Here is a 16,854-nt window from a genome sequence, read left to right on the forward strand (position 1 = left end):
AATCCATGGCTACCCTGTGCCAGGATACTGTGGTTGGCAGGTATGACATGTCTTTTAGGGGAGACAGGCCTACACGCTTAGTAGGAAACTTGATAAAGAAATGAATTGTACCCCCTTGTTTCACTTATTTTACAGTCCTTTTTTTTTTTTAAAGATTTTATTTCTTTATTTTTAGATAGCAGAAGAGAGGGAGAAAGAGAGGGAGAGAAACATCAATGTGTGGCTGCATTTCTTGCACCCCCTGCTGGGGACCTGGCCTGCAACTGAGGCATGTGTTCTACACTGGGAATCGAACCGGTGACCTTTTGGTTCACAGGCCCGTGCTCAATCCACTGAGCCACACCAGCCAGGGCTACAGTTCTAAGTTGAAAATATAAGAATATGAGTCTCATTTACAAAAACTGATAAACACATTTTCAGAAATCCATAGCAATGAGTTATGAACAACTTGAAGTAATGGAGGGGTAGGCAAAGGTATGTTTTCAGTTGTAATACAAATAAATAATACAATAATTAATAAATAATAATATGAGAATAAACTGTGTTTCGTGTACTCACAACTGTAAAGTTACTTTTGCCGACCTCTGTGTAAGATCCGTATTCATAAGGATATCACCTGTAGTAAGTAAATAATACAAAATGTTTAGTGAAGATGGAGAATTTGGGCTCCTTTTTCTCCCCTTTCCCCTCCCTTCTTTTTCTCTTTCTCCCTTTTTTTCTCTTTCGCTTTCCTTGCTCCTAAAAAGGATGTGGGAGAAACTTACAAAAATATATCATATGTAACAAGATAAAATATAATTAAATACAAGAAAGTCAAGGAAGTAGATTAAAAAAACTGGAACAATAAGATGAAGCCAGAAGTGAGGTTATTAGGCAAAATGAACTGATGAAGGTTTTAAAGACTTTTAAAAATTTTGCTGGGTAGAGGCTGAGAAGTCCAAATTTCCATGTAAACTTTTCAGCCTCTACCACAGAAGATAGCATGATCAGCTTCATGGTGTCTGTTCTTAGATGATATCCATGAGTAGATGAAAAGTCTGGTTAGTGCACATCTAACAGTATTTTCATAATTAATTATCTGTATGGGTTGCATGAGGGTCAGTGCTAGTCTCAGGGTTCTTTGTGGTTCTGGCTTTGGTTTGTTAGAAATGCAGAGGGCCTGAAGCATCTGCTGGTAGAAGCACATGCCCAGAGCTGCCTCTGGACCCAGCTTCCTCTGTCCATTGTCCCCTGTGCCAAGCTGTCTAAATCAAGTTGCAGTGCTTCAGGCTGGCCTTCAGGGTGACTCTGTCCCTTTGCAGTTATAGAAAAATTCCTATTATCTCTAGATTGTAGATTGCGTTGAAGCCATGGAAACTGTTTTTCATGAGCCTGCCTCCGTGATAAGCATAACAGAAGGTAGAAGAGGATGGCCCTTCCTCCTCACTTGTCTTTTCAGAGAGAAAAAAGTGCAGTTCTTAGAAATATGAAACTTACGGCCATGAAAGCTAAAACATAGTTATTAAAACATATAACTAAACCTATTACTACCTTCTCCAATAAACCTAGTGCCGCCCTTCAACTGATGGTTCTTTTATGAGTACAACTGACGTGCTGAGTTGGCTGTACTCAAGAAAAGTGGTTTGCAACCTTAAGTTTGCATCAGTAGCTCCTTTAGAGCTTTATAAAAAGTACATAGACCCAGGCTACATACCTGGAGATTCTGATTGAGGAGGCTGAGGCCCAGGCCTGGGAATCTGCATTTAATAATGCTCAACAAAGGATTCTATAAACTTCCAGGGCACAGATTTGTTGTTCTGGGCCTCACTGGGTGGCCCAGACATACCGCTCAGGATGCTGAGGGGATTCAGTAGCCCAAGTGCACAAGATGAGTCAATGGTGAGATCCTGGCTTTATCAACTTCTTACTGATCTGCAGGGCGGCATCATATCTGCAAGCATCCCAGGTGATGTGTGCTAGGTTTCCAGAGATTTGAGTTTCTTCATGTCCGACATGTCAGGCATTGTGGCACCTTGAAAAGCACAGCCAATCTTGGAATCTCAAGTCCTGAGTTCAAGTTTTGGCTCTGTTACACAATAATCATATACTTGTAAACAAATCATTTAGCTTTCCTGAGTCTGTTGGTTTTTAAAACGGAGATAACATGACCTTCCCATCTCATAAGATTGTAGAGAGGATTCTGTCACATGACCTATGAAAATAATGTGTGGACTGTCAAGTGCTCTCTGTAGGTAAAGAATTATTTTGAATGAGATCCCTTTTCATCAACTCTCTCTTGTTGATAGAAAGCGTGTAGACACTTTGGAGTTTTCTGGCCTTGCCACTTCATGACATTGTAGTATTCAGGGTACCAAACTATAGTAGGCACTCCTTAGAGGCCATAGGTGAGCATCAGGGCCAAAAGAGCTAAGTGCGCTGACTAAACACAGATTGAGGCAGACACTTATTACTCCCAGTGTACAATACTTCCTTCTCTGAGAAAAGCAAGGAGGGCACCTGTATATGCACTACTCCAGTCTATGAAGGGGCAGACTGTGACCCACAAGTGCCCAAGCAGATTCTTAGAGCAGCAACTAGTCCCAGGGTATTAAGAGCCCTGAGCTGGGACTCTGCATGGAATTCTGTGTATTTGGAAGAAAAAGTTGGGGGTCCAATGTTGAGGGGCTTTCCTTGATAAGGGCTTCTCGAAGGATATACCTGTTCAAAATCTTTTTTGGTATCAATTGTTGGTAGGTACAACTATTTCCAGTGGTTGGAAAATATGAACTTAATTAATGTAGCTTCTTGCTGAGAGAAAAAAAAAAATCTATGTTTGTGTTTATTTCCTGTAGTTTCTGGAAATGATGGGACTGAGAGAAAGAGATTCCTGTTTTTTGTGGCCAGTTTTGCTAAGTTCAAGGCCTAGTCACCCTAGGAGGGTGTAAGGTGACTGAGAATCAGGGTTGAATAGGAGCTAGAAGCAAATCAATATTTGGTAGCTTCTTCCCTCACAGCCTGCTACATGGAGGAGAATTTAGATCAATGATAATACAGTTAAAAAAGAAAATAAAGCCAAGTACAAATAACTATTTAACCTTGAGGATGAAGTGAGAATGTCCTCTTATTCCTCATAGTGGTGCTGCTAGGAAATAACTTCTAAATTTAACTTTGGGAAAGGTCCGCTGGTGAGGGTGGGGCAGGAGCGAGATTTGGGAACATTCCAAGTAGAACCAACCACAGGAAGGATTTTGGGAAAACTGACCTTTACTATCTTCCTTCTCCATGACTCTTAACATCCATGATGATCACAATTCCCAAGATGCCTCTGGCCACCTAGTCCTCCCCTTTCCTCCCCTTTCCCCATTTTGACCTGACCTCTCTTTTAACACTTAGAATCACTCCCATCAAATCCCGTTTCTATTGTACCTTATTTCAGATTGGTTTTGGGAAGAAATAAAGCAACCTGATGAAATTAATTTGTACTTCTGTTTACCATAAATTTGAGGCTACCCTGTATTTGTCCCAATACAGTAGTCTGTTCAGGATACTAAGACCTTCCCTTTTCCATTTTATTGTAATACACTCAAATGTAAGCTAAGACTGGATATAGGAAAATACCTGATGTCTGCCCTCTGTAAACTTTGTGGTTTCTAAATACCAATTTGGTATTATATTATTTTTGGGTCTTCCCCTCTTACATTTGTTAATGCTATGAATTGATTTGAAGTTATCGTTGTTTTGACTTATCATGCATGTTTTAGTTTATTATTGCTTGATGCAAAATACCCTTCATTGTCATGAGAGGGAATTTATTTCATGCTCTCAATTAATTTGTTCCCATTAAATATATTAGGATCTGAGAGAGATCATTTTGTAAAATCAAAGTTGGTTGTTTTCAAAATCTTACTTTTGTTTTGCTCCAGGAAACAAATTCTTAGAATATCTGGACTACTGTATTAAATCCCTCAATATTCTTGGAGAATCATTGCTTTAAATACAACTTAGTACCTTAATTTATGGGAAGACTTCAGCTTCATGATCCTGTGCAAAGTTGTATATAGAAAAAAAAGTAAGTGAGTTTTCTACTCATGAAGAAGGTAGAAACCAATAGGCTTTAGGTTGGCAAAATAATTATTTGATACCTATCATGATATTTTCTTGGAAACACTTTGACTTCAGTCATTTTTAGTTCTGGAAAAACTCATTGGTTACCAATTTAGTGGAGAGTCAACCTTGTTGACTTAGGTCTCCTTAAATTTGCACATTAGTGTCTGCGTTGATAAATTAGACTTAAATGTTGTGTTTTGCCACTAATTGAACATTTCAGCAGATTTTAAAACTAATGAACTGAATTTTTTTTCTTTTAGAATTTATTTACAAAGAGTCACATCCATAGAATAAGAGTTTGTTTTCCTCCCTTGCATTTCCTCCCTAAGGAAACCATGTAATTTATTGAGTGTTTGTAATGGTTACTGGTCGATCAGAAAACCTGAGGCAGAAGGTGGACCAGAGGGCTGCCATACATCTGCTTGTCTGGTTTGTATTAAAAGCATCATTTCAAAAGATATTTTATTGATGAGTTCACTTGATCATCTCTCAGGGGCAGGTCAGAATTGAAGGACTGGGTTAATTGCCTTGAGTATGGATTATTAAACAAAGTTTGTGTGTATTTGTATTTTAGGATCCTTAGGGAGGCTTGGGGAAAAATATTTGGGAGACTTTTCTGTTACCAAAAGCTGAATATTTGGGAACTGGCTTACATAAATGTTTTCTTTTCTTGAATTTGGCCCCATAAATGATACGTGACTTTTTTTTTTTTTCAGTCTGTGTGTGAGGAACCTGCTGTTTTGGTGCCAAATTAAGTGAAAGAGAGGAGATGAGAGAAATGTACCTCCCTTACTGTACAGCTGTTAGGACTCACCTTTAGCAATGGAGAATGCTCTTGGGATGTTTTTTATTTTTTTTGCAGGATTTTGGATTATGCCTGAATTCTTTGTCTTGGTCTTCTGATGATGAATAGCCCACAGTTAATGAGCTAGGTAGCTATGATTACGGTTCAGCGTCTGTCCATGGAACACAGAGAAGCTAAATTTGCCTAATATTCTTGACTTCATTACATATCATGCCAAAAAATAAGCTTATGTATCTACTGGCAGGGTCATTTCCATGCAAAAAAAAAAAAAAATCAAAAACAAAAAAACCCAGGCATGGATCCAAAATATACATCAAAGACCTTTGAGAATGAGTTGAGGGGAGAGTAGCTTTCCTACAGATCCCTGGGAAGGCCACACACTAATCCTGTTGATGCTGGTGGTTTATGACCGGCTGACCTTGGGGCTGGGGGAAGTCAGGTAGGGCTGGAACTAGCAGTAGAAGACAGTCAGAGACCATGGCCGTAGAGAGTGTGAAGAAAGGAGGGGCTAAGGCCCAGATACAGTATCATGATAACTACATCCCTTCTTGGATCCAAGGAATCACAAAATTTGCACTTAAAGGGATCTTACAGATCATAGTCTGCTCTCCTCAATTTTCTCCTGGGGAGCCAGAGATCCAGATGTTTAAGTGACTTTCCCCAAATCAGACATCTGGTTGTGGCGGAGCTGTGACCAGAACACTCATCTCGCCAACCCCTTTCCCACCAATGTTGTCGTCTCTAGACAATCTGTCTCTGGGTGGCACGTTGCTCCTGGCTGTAGTGAAAAAATTGTTCAATAGGAAACAAAGAGCCTCATCATTCAATGACTATCTATTGGGTGACAACTTCATGCCAGGCTCTGCTCTAGGCAACGGCGCTTTTAGAGTGACATATTCACATTCTTCATTTACCCGTGACTTTCCTTTCTTCTGACACTTTTCTCAGCACCTCTCTGAGACTCATTTTTACTGTTTACATGAGTTTCCTATGAGTTCTTGAAGGAGTGTGGTGCTGGTGGTGTCAGGGGGCTGCCCCCTGGCAGTTTTGGGGGGCGGTCTCATGTGTGTTATATATGATCACTCGTAATTTTATATTAAAAAATATCCAAAATGTCCACGCAGGTTTGTTTTTTAGAAAATCAAAGTCTGTTAGAAAATCAAATGGGCATAAAAGAGTTTCACAGAAAAAGGAGAACCAATACATCTTGGTTGTATTTAGTTGCAAAAGCTGTCTCCTGAATAAGAATTTGCATATAAAGTTCTCAATAAATTTGAAAAAGGCAAAGGGTTTGGGAGTGAGCTTGGGACAGAATATCTTTCATATCATGAAAAGCAGAGAGACAATTACTTTCTCCCATCAAATAAATATTATGCTATTTATTTTTCTAGGACTTTGACTCTATTCCTAGTGTAATATTATCCTAACATTTTGCAAATAACCAAAGGTAAGCACTCTTTATTTCTATCTGCTGGAGAAGAAGATGTACCTCTACTACTTCAACTTGATGAGGAATATAAATATTGCATTGATAGGGTTATGACAGTAATTTATGTCACATAGAAATAGGCCCCTTCCATAGCTCAGAGTTTGAAATTAGAATGATCTTTTTTGAAGACTTTTCCTATAGATAAGACAATTACCTACCATTCTGATTTCACAGTACACAAACATTCTTTGATGTTCGCCTTCAGAAAAACACTACAAGTAATAACATAATTTGTTAATTCTACATAGATTTTAGCCTTTATAGAAGAACTGTTAGGTTGTGGGATTAGTTGTTTCCTTGATAGAAATTGCATGAACTGATGCAGAATTGGGGGAATGGGTTTCTGTAAGGAGAAATTATATCCTGGTCATGTAACTGACATCTTTCACAGGGAAGAAAATCATGTCGAGAGGGGAGCTTGGTGTGGTTCCCTGTAACTTCATTTATTTTCTAAGTATCTGATATATTTATATTTCATGTATGTTTAAACCTCTCCCAGTATTTTCAAGTCTATTTTAATGATTTTCCCCAAGATAAGGAAGACTATCTTGTTATGGGTAGACATAGTATGTAGAATAATGACCACCCCCCACCCGCCCCCAGAACCTGCGAATAGGTTACCCTACTTGGCAAACAGGTGTCTTCATATGTCATTAAATTAATGGCCTTGAGATGGGGAGATTACTGGAGGTTATAGGGGGCAACCTAATGACATTGGTCTTTTAAAAGAACCTTCCTAGGCTGTAATCAGAAAGAGATGTGATGATGGACGAAGGGACAGAGAGATGCTACGTCGTTTGCTTTGGAGATGGAGGAAGTGGTCCACAAACCAAAAATGCAGGTAGCTGTTAGAGCTGGAAAAAGCAAGGGAACGGATTATAATACAGGAGAATCTCGAAGGGAATGCCGCAGTCCTGCCCACACCTCACCTCATCAGTCTGGTGAGACCATGTTAGACTTCTGACCTCCAGACCTGGGAGATAATACATGTCTGTTGTTTTAAGTCACTAAATTTGTGGTCGTTTGTTACAACAGCAATAGGACACGGATACAATAGATATGTGACTTGATAAGAGAAAATGAAGCTCTGAAACTAGGATGACCCTTCAGAGTTGCCCCAAGCTGGGGTGAGGAGTTGGGCCTTTATCCCTCTGTGTAGAGCAGTTACTGAGTTCGAGCTGTCTGGGAATAAAGTAGCTAGATCCAGCAAATAAAAATACATGATGCCCAGTTAAGTTTGAATTTCAGAGCGATAATGAATAGATTTTTAGTACATGTGCATCCCACACAATATTTGGGGCATGCCTATACCAGAAATTACCTGTGTGGATCTGAAACTGAACTTTCACTGCATGTCCTGGATCTCATCTGGCAATGCTTCCAGGGAAGGGAGCAGGACCATTCAGGGAAGGAAAGAACTTTTGCTGGGGAAATGGTATCTGAGCAGGTCCCTGATGGCAGCTAGATTTGGATGTGCAGAGATGGGCAGCCCTGGAGAGCACGCCAAGGGTGCAGGGAGGTCACTGTGCATTTGGTCCCATCACCAATTGCCTCAGTCAAGGTGATTTCCAAAGAGGCTGGCAGATGAGGGAGGGGGTGGGTCTCAGCAGCCCCAGCAGTTGAAGGCATTCGTCCCCCAATCCTGCAGGGGGACCTCTTTGCACGTGACAGCATCCATCGTAGGCACATATCACTTCCCAGTTTGCGTCACGATTAGTTGTCATTGTGGGAGTACCCTAGATAAGCGTGGCTTTTATGAAACAAATAACAGAATTCGGTGGGGATAAAACAGGGAGGTTTTGTGGTGCTTTCCTCTCATTTAAAAAAAATGATAGCACTTCCAGATTTGGTAGATGAATGACCTCCCTTCCCCTCATCCCCCAAAGAAGAAAAAAGATACTCTCCTCGATGCCAAATAGATGGTCTTATTGTCAGGAACCAGGGTGAACTTGACAACATTCTGTTACATAATAGCTTCAGAAAGCATAGCTGCAGAGCAACTGTTATCAAACTAAAGTTCTTGTATTTGTAAATGTCTCTTAATATTTAAGCCCCTTATGGAAAATATCCCTATCTAGCAAATAAACTTATTTGCTTATTTAAGTGTATACTTTACAACTACAATGCACCAAAAGGTTATATTACTTTATGGGAGTCTTACTAAGGTGTATCCTTCAGAAGAACATTTGGGCATCTTGTTTTAAAATTTTTCTAGTCCAAAATCTTAATGACTATCAAGCTGTAGCACAAACGTTTGGGGCCATCATCAGCAAATTATTATTATTTTTTTAGACATTTATTTTTAGAGAGAGGGGAAGGGATAGAGATAGAGAGGGAGAGAAACCTCAATGTGTGGTTGCCTCTCACATGCCCCCAACCAGCGACCTGGCCCGCAACCCAGGCATGTGCTCTGACTGGGAATTGAACCAGCAGCCCTTTGGTTCACAGGCCAGCACTCAACCCCCTGAGTCACACCAGCCAGGGTGTGCATTGTCTTTATGTTAACATGAACACCTAGTCTTTTTTCTGGGAAAAATCTTGGCTCTGGCTGGAGGTTATCACTAGGCCTCTCTCTGCAGGTATCAACTTACTTTCCGGCATATGCCATTTTTTTTAGACAACTTGTTTTAATTTTTAACCCAGCTTAGCTGAAGCAAGTCCTACAGCTGTGCACTTCACAGAAACATAGAATACTTGTTCTTGAACCGCTATCAGGAAATATAATCCCAACCTGTAGCTTCATTATAATGATCAAATCTATATTTATATAGGATTATCCAAAAATATGCAGATTATTGATTTCTTTGGATGTCATGAAATTGATATCTTGAGTCCTCCTAAAGCTATATCCTTATACCACATTGTTCTGACTTTCATAGAATTACCTTTAGTAAATTGTTTTAATTTTCTCCTCTGTCTACCTTGAAGAATGCTATACAAAAGAGTTCTGTGAATTCTGCTAATAATATGTTGATAATAATGATAGTAATTATTATTTATTATGTGATGATAATTCATGAATTCATTATATATATAAAAATTTCTACATTCCAGATATTCTTTTAAATTCTGGGAATACTGATGAATGAAAGAGACAAAAGCTCTGCCTTCGGTGAACTTATATTTAAGTTAGTGGGGCTAAGACATTTAAAAAACAATAAAATGTAAGTTGATGGTAAGTGCTATGGAAACTATTAAAGGTAGGTATGGATGGGGAGTTGAGATTTTAAACAGGCAGCCATTGAACGCGTCTCCAATGATGCCTCATATGACGCACACGTATCACACCAGCATGTTGCTCCCCATTTAATACTGTGAAGATGTTCTTCATTATATTACACAGTGACCTCTTTATGAGGACCCATGGGAGAACTTTCCCTTTAGGGGTAGAACTAGCAATAGTTGGGCTTCTCCTGAGTAACTGGTTTCTTTTTATCTCTGAGCAACAAGAATCATGTAACAGATCATGTTTACCTCTTTATTTAGGCTACAAGGAAACTTAAAACTTTGGCATCAACAGGGAGTACTGACCTTACTCTTGGCTTTGTCTTACGTTTTGTACTTCATTTCAGCCTTTGTCCCAATTGACTCACCTACTTATTTTAAATTTTGTTTTCTGTTGTTATATTTATTTCTGTAAACGTCCTTAAATTTTTTTTTTTAACAAGTTAAGGCTTGAATAAAAACAAATTCCCAAATGCTTGCATGTACACACACACATACACAAAAAAACAAATCACCATGTGAAGATGTAGTAAATCTTCTTTATTTCACTGTACCTGCGACTTGGGCTTCTTATTTGAACAAGCTTTCCATGCTTCATGGGACCTTGCTTATTATATAAGCACTCAATTAATTTCTACGGAATAACAGTTTTCGTAGCAGTCCCATTTAAATGAGAAAGATAATCGGGAATATCTTAAGAGTTTTTCTATTTGAATATCAAAAAGTTCTGTGGGTTTGGTTTCCTAAATAATGATATTCAAAATATCATACACTTTTTACTATGAACACGTGAGGCAAATCTGGAATGTGATTGAGAGGTAATTATAACTCTTTTAAACCACTGACTTAGTCAGTGGGTTTGCGGCATTCTGGGATGATGGAACCCTTGAAAACTTTCATTCTCTCTCCACGCAAACCCAGTCACACCAGAAATTATGTGCAGTTCTAGGGGAGTCATGGGTATTTGGAAGCCCATCCGTGAGCCAACCCCAGGTTATGAATGTTTGTTATGTATTTTTCTTTTGAGGTAATACTACATATTTTAACTCCTGCACCAAGAGACAACTATTTTTCACATTTGGACACATTTATCTTTGATGCTCGTATTTTCATTATTTAAAATGTGCTGTGTTTAGATCATGGATATGACTTTATAGCATTTTTTATTTGTTTAACAATATATAATAAGTAGTTCTCCATGGAATTAAAAACTCCTTGTACATGTTATAAGTATATACATATATTTATAAACATATACAACAAAATGTTATACAGCCATTATAAAATATGTGTAAAATATAATGTGCTTAAGCATTTTTCTTATGTTGTGAATTTAGGTATTATCTCTCTCCTCTTATTTGCTAAAGTTGCTATGAACATCTTAGAACAGAACCTTTTTTTAATATGGCCAAAATTTTCCCAAGGATTCCTAGATGGAGAGTTCCTAGGTACAAATGTGTATCATAACTAAAAAAAGCGATATATATGGCCAAATTGCTTTTCAGAATCACTGTTCCAATTGTATTGGCACCAACAAAGCACCTAACAGAGTACCTATTTTATCTCAGTCTTGCCAGTATTGAGTAGAATCATTAAAAACAGAATAAATGAGACAAACCAAAACCCTACTTTAATTTTCTAGGTAAGAAATGCTGCCGTTTTTACTTTAATCTGCATTTCTTTGATTAGCAATGAAGTTTATTTTCTAAAAAATATTTTCAGGACTTTGCCTTTTCTCTTTAATGAATGATCATGTGTTTGGCTCACTAATATACTGAGAGATATTTATTTATTTTTAATGTGCATTTTATACAACAAATTCTTAGTAAAGTTTAGTTCTTTTTCCTGTAAGTCCTACCTTTTAAAAGTTTATTCCTAGGTACTACATTTTATTTTTCTTCTGTTGCTGTGATGCAAAAAGAAATTTTCTTTGATTATATTTTCTAACTGGTTATTACTGCCATACATGAAGGTGACAGATTTTTACATGTTTATGTTCCAATAGGTTTTTAATTGATTCCCTTGGAATTTTTAGTTATAGTACCATTTCTTGCTGGTAATATAAAAGACATTCCTCTTTTCTAAGATTTATGGCTCTTGCTTCTATTCAATGTCTCCTACTGGTTAAAGCTTTCAGAATATAAAATTATGGTGATGATATAGTGTAGCATTTACTTTGCTTCTTATTTTAATGGTGGTATTTCTAATATTTCATCGTTAAGTATATTAGTACTAGGCTTAAGATAAATTATTAGGGGCAAGGTTGGAATTTTATTAAATGCTAATTCTGCATATATTATCATAACCTTATGGTTTATTTCTTACTGTTTTATTGGTTTGATGCTTTTTATTTCTTAATATTGAATCATTTTTGCATTTTGGGGATATATTTTATTTGATTATGGTGAATTATTCTTTCAAATTTAAACCGAATTGAATTTGCTAGTATTTCATTTAGAATTAGCATACTAAAAAGAAACTAGTATATAGTTTTTTTGTTTAAAACTTATTTGTCAGGTTTTGGGGTCCGAGCTGGTTATGCTAGATTCACAAAATGAATTGGGTCACTTGTAATCTTCCCCAATGGCCTGAAAAGAAATTATGTAGCCTGGGAATGATCTGTTCCTCAAGTGTTTGGATATGTAGCTATAAAATACTTCAATTTAGGCCTGTTATGGAAAATGATTATTTGATAACTTTCAATTAGTTCTGTGGTTATTGACCTCTTTAGGCTAATATTTTTAGAATCAGTTTTGGAAGATTACATTTCTCTTACTTCCATTTTTTTCCCTTCATACCTATGATACTCTACTATTTAATTTATTAGGTTCATGTCCAATAGGATGTTATTAATTAATGTAAGATGATCCATAGTCTAATTTAATGGCTTTTTGCCTTGACATCTTTCTGTTTTGGTAATTATATCACTTCACCTAATTACTTGTATCCTTTCCTCTCTCTCCCTTTCTTCCTTGTTTCTTCCTCTTTCCTTCTCTTACCTTTAGGTATTTTTTTGATTAGCAGAAACTGGTAAATTGAAATCTGTGAAATGGTGGGGACACAGTTAAGAAGAGCTTTATTTCTCTCACTTTTCTGTCATCAAGGGTGCCCTGCATATTTCTCTTTCCTAATCCATGGTGATGTCTTGGGCCAAAATGCCCATTCCACTCTTATGTAAACGTCTAATCTCTCATCCATTTGCAGTTTCCCTCCTGCCCCCACTGCCCTAATTTCAGGACCCTAATGGACAGACAATGTCTATTTTCTTCTCCTACTAATTCTCCCTTGTCTCCCTTCCTCTTATGTCTCTTCTGGGGTATGTGTGTTGGGAGTGTGTATATAGGAGAAGCAATATGAGAAAAGTGCAAAAATCTTAAAATGTGTTTTTGTTTTCAATATAACTGACCTGGTGTTGTAGTAGTCTCTTGGCGAACGCCATCTTGCCTTAGATACTTCCTGTGCGATAGGACACTGTAATAGTCAGCGTTCTCCAGATTAAACAGAACCAGTAGGGTGTGTGTGTGTGTGTAGAGAGAGAGAGCATGTGTGAGAGGAATTAATTTTAAAGAATTGACTCACATGACTGTGGAGGCTGGCAAGTCCAAAATCTACAGGGTAGACCAGTTGGCTGGTCAGCTGGGACCCAGGGACGAGTTGAGGTGGAAGTGTGAGTCCCAAGGCAGTCTGCTGGCAGATTCCTTCTTTCTTGGGGGAGGTCAGCCTTTTCCCAAGGCCTTCAACTGATTGGGTGAGGCCCACCTACATTATGGAGGGTAATCTGCTTTACTCGGACTCTATTGATTTAAATGTTAATCTTATCTGAAAATATTTTTGCAGGAACACGTAGAATAGTGTTTGACCAAACATCTGGGTACTCTGGCCTATCTAAGTATTCAAGATGACACATAAAATTAACCATCAGAGACCGACTGCACAATTCTACTGTCATCTTGTGTCTTCTGCCCATAATTCTTATCCCCACAGTTTGTTTTTTCTCTGCGAGGTGTCTTACCCTAGAAAGCCATCCTCTTTGGAGGGGAATCTTCAAGAACACTCAAGCCTGCCTCCTTTCCCTGGGCCCCTTGGCCCACGGGAAACACTTACGTCCTTGTCCCACTATGCTGTTGCCTCTCTTTTTCTTCCCATCTCATGCTAGTCTGGCCAGTCTCTAGCATTCAGAATCCTTCAGAAGAGCACCAGACACTTGTCTCTTGTCTATATAAGTCCCTAAACTTCCAGAGACACACATCAAACTTCAGAGAACTTTCTTACTGCAGCTGCCTCTCTGCTCTGATGGTAACATCAGGATGTGCTGATCAGTTCCTGCAGTGCGGCATGTTCAATACCTAACGAGACAGAGATACATGTCCCCCCTTCTTAAAGGCACCCCGATCTCTCTGAATTGTTTCTGTGAAACTGGGGAATGGTGTTCTCTCCCCTCCAGCACAGGGCAGAGAAAAGCCTCAGCATGTTTTCCTAATGACGGCTGCTCTAAAATCTCCCCCAACTTGGTCAAGCCTTCTTTGAGTTGTTTTTTTTGAGGGGTGGGGATCGTGTAAACAGGCTGGGCTTGGTGGTGATAGTCTCTTGTAAGCCCTGGAGGCCATATGAAAGCTACCTGTGTCTCTCTTTAGAATTTGGCCATACAAGGCTTCTAACATACTCAGCTTTGGGGCTCTAAACAAATTCTGAGACAATGGGAAAAGTCCAATGCAAAATCAGTATCATTGCTCTTTCTCATATAATTAATCTTTCTTTGTTGTTTTTATTTCACTATAACTTTTATTCATAGATTTATATTTAAAATAGCCTAATTTGAGGAAAATTTCCTTTTAATGAAACAGCAGATCATCTTCACACTTTCAGTGCCCACCTATAGTTGGGTTTTCTTGCTGCTTATTTTTCCTATTTTTGTCTCTTTGTGCTTTCTACTGTATTTGACTACATGTACTAAGTATTTATTTTGTCTTCTGTGATGCTTTGGAAATTAAGTATTCTGCCATATTTGTAGTAGTGATTGATCTAGTTGATTTCTCTCTCTCACTTTGTGGAAGCTAAGGACAGACGGACAGCTTTTGACTCCTCCCTATGTTTAATGAGGAACAAGGGAAGACATCACCACCCTTTCCCACTCTTCCAAGGCTGGCTATTTTAAATTTTTATAAAGGGCCATACTTTTATTAAATATCAATTATCATTTTAACCATGGGAATTCTCTTTTAAGACTTACTGATAGCATGGACTTTGAAATGAATTTTTCAAGCATTTTAAGAACAGCTAATCAATTTTTTTGCTCACTGCTGGTCTAGTTGTTATAGTTTTTCCTTTCTTGCATTTTTAATTTTGATTCTTCCCTTGCTTACTTATTGTGTTTTTGAGCAAGTTTTTTTTTGCATAGCTAGGGAGGTTTTCTGTTTTGTTTTGTTTTTTAACATCAGAATGAGATGTTCCTATATTTTGAACTCTTGAATCAAAAGAAGAATTCCCTCAAAATTTTAGATCTGTTGTTTCCCCGTACACTAGTATTGAGTATTTCCAAGAAAACCTAAGGTTGGCTTAATGTTTTCTTGTATCTTTCTGACTGAAAATGTCCAGTGTTTTTTTCTTGTTCATTGACATTTCAAACTTTCAGCAGGTTAATCCTAAGTGTAAGTCTTTTTAAAATTAATTTCTTAGAAGTAGTCTTAATTATTTTTAATTTTTGGATTAGGCATTCTGACTTGAGGAAATTTTACTAACTGCGGGGTTTTACTAACAGTATTCATTAAAATATTTAAAAGTTGAAATGAAGAAAACCCGTATCTCAAACTTTTAAATCAATAAACAGTGTTTGTTAGATCAAAAACTGAACAACCGAGAGATAGAAAATTGTAGAAGGGACATTTACCCCAGAATCATGTTATTATCAGGTTGTCAGTTGATTCTCTTGGCTCTGCTCTTCCCTAATCCTCTGGAAACTCCATCTCAGCCTCCTTTCTCACAATTAAATGCCATGGTTGCCTGCAGTTTCCAAGTCTCTCGGCTTCCTGATCCGCCTCTAGGGGGAGAGAGGCCATCTGTTCTCACAGTTATTGAGTAAAAGACCTGTGTTTCACTTTGATTGGCTCATCGTTAAGTCACATGCCTGTTCTGAACCAATCACTATGATGGGTGGGTTGGCCTGCTTTGATTTAGGTGCGTCAATTTTTTTTCATTTCTGTATCACCTCTCATTATTTGTATTTCTTACATCATTCTTTTGTGTTCTGGGAGACTTTCTCAAGTTCTCCACATTGCTGAATAGATTTTCTTCTTTACCAGTTTTGCTTTTTATGGCCTCCGACATAAATTTAAATGCAGTTTCATTAAAACCAATATTAGTTTTTAGTCACCTCCCTTTTATATCTGCAGTTATTTAAATCTCTCCTCTTCTATTGGCTCTCTATATTTTATTTTTTCCCCCTCGGAAGCTATCTCTTTGTATTTGATGGGGAGATACTGTAAAGGAATTTAAAATATATACTGCGCTGTATAACAAGGTGAATGTACTTAATGCCACTGAACTGCATACTTAAAATGATTAAAATGGTAAGTTGTATGTTATATATTTACCACAATAAAAATATATTATTTTTCCTATAGAAAATGATTTTCAATGTGTATCTTCCCCTCTGTGTATTCAGAGTAATATTTTCTTTTCCTTGTAATAAAGTATTTTGTTAGTTTATATGTTTTGTATATTTGCTTATTTTTCTGTTAACTTATCTCTAGCATTGGCAGAATTTATCCTGGTTCTGTTTTGTCAAAAATCAGGGTCCATGCTGTGTCCCCAGTATCTACCTGAGCAAAAACGACTTCTCCTTTCTGATCTAGGTCTGGAGAGCTTTGCAAGTCCAGAATCCCCAGAACCAATTTCAAATTTTGGTAGGAATCGCCTGGAATCTTCTGTTCTTCCAACTCCTACTTCCTTACTGAAGAGGAAGAAACAGCATTTAATTCTTTTGCATGAGCGCTGTTGTTTATATGTGAGAGACTGTGCCCCCCGGCATGCGTGGCTCCCAGAAACTCCAGCTCTACTGTTGTCTGTGGAGCATTTCCGAAAATATCTGCCATCCAGGACAAAGTATGATCCATTCAGAACTTCCACTTGCTGCTCCATTGAAAACTGAGACCTCGTCTCTTAACACAAGTGAGAGAAAAGTGCCTGTGAGAGGTGGCGGAAGCCTGGAAGTCACAGGCCTGGTCAGATAATCGTCCTTGGGCACTGCGTG

This window comes from Pteronotus mesoamericanus, unplaced genomic scaffold (genome assembly GCF_021234165.1).
Source record: "Pteronotus mesoamericanus isolate MK-2021 breed Mesoamerican mustached bat unplaced genomic scaffold, CSHL_Meso_final scaffold_85, whole genome shotgun sequence".
NCBI classification, from domain to species: domain Eukaryota; kingdom Metazoa; phylum Chordata; class Mammalia; order Chiroptera; family Mormoopidae; genus Pteronotus; species Pteronotus mesoamericanus.